The following is an 835-nucleotide window of genomic DNA, read 5'->3' as shown; positions in this document are numbered from 1 at the left end:
ATATATATAAAACCATTATTCAACATAACCACATAACCTGGCTTCAAGGTGCAAGATCTCCTATTCTACACCATCAGCTTCATCAAACTCTTCTGACCCCCAACCCTAACTTTACTAGGGTCACTGTCAGATCCCTCTACTGACACTTCCTCGTCAGGGCCTGAACACATAACACTAATAACAAGGTGTCTGTCTGGATTTGGACCCCAGCCCAGAACCTTGGACACTGTGCTGTTCATATCCTCTCTGTGCCTCAGTTTCCTCATGTGTAAAATAGGGATACTAGCGCCTGCATCAAACGTTGCTGTAGTAAATTCATTAATATATGCAAAGCTCTTAGAAAATTGCCTACCCTCCAGTAAGCCCCATATCTGTATAAATATTAACTATCATTTTTACATAAGTGCTAGGTATTCGGGGAGGCAATGATGCCTGTTTCTTTTTTTTATGTATTTCTTTATTGATTTCAGAGAGGAAGGGAGAGAGGGGGAGAGAGAGAGAAACAACAATGATGAGGGAGAATCATTGATCAGCTGCCTCCTGCATGCCCACACTGGGGATCAAGTCCACAACCAGGGCAAGTGCCCTGATAGGGAATCCAAATGGTAATCTCCTGGTTCATAGGTCCATACTCAACCACTAAGCCACACCTGCTGGGCGATGCCTGTTTCTTAATGAGGCTTTCAATGGTGATAGAGAAATATATTAAATAATTATAATCAGATATGATAAGTAGAAAGTACAAAATATAGTGGAAAACAAAAAGAACATAGAACCCGGGAGATCCTTAAGAATCCATAGCCATGGGTGGGAAGGGGAGAAGATCCTCCAGACG

Source organism: Myotis brandtii, unplaced genomic scaffold (assembly GCF_000412655.1).
Source record: "Myotis brandtii unplaced genomic scaffold, ASM41265v1 scaffold332, whole genome shotgun sequence".
NCBI lineage: Eukaryota > Metazoa > Chordata > Mammalia > Chiroptera > Vespertilionidae > Myotis > Myotis brandtii.
Note: the sequence above shows the minus strand (reverse complement) of the source record.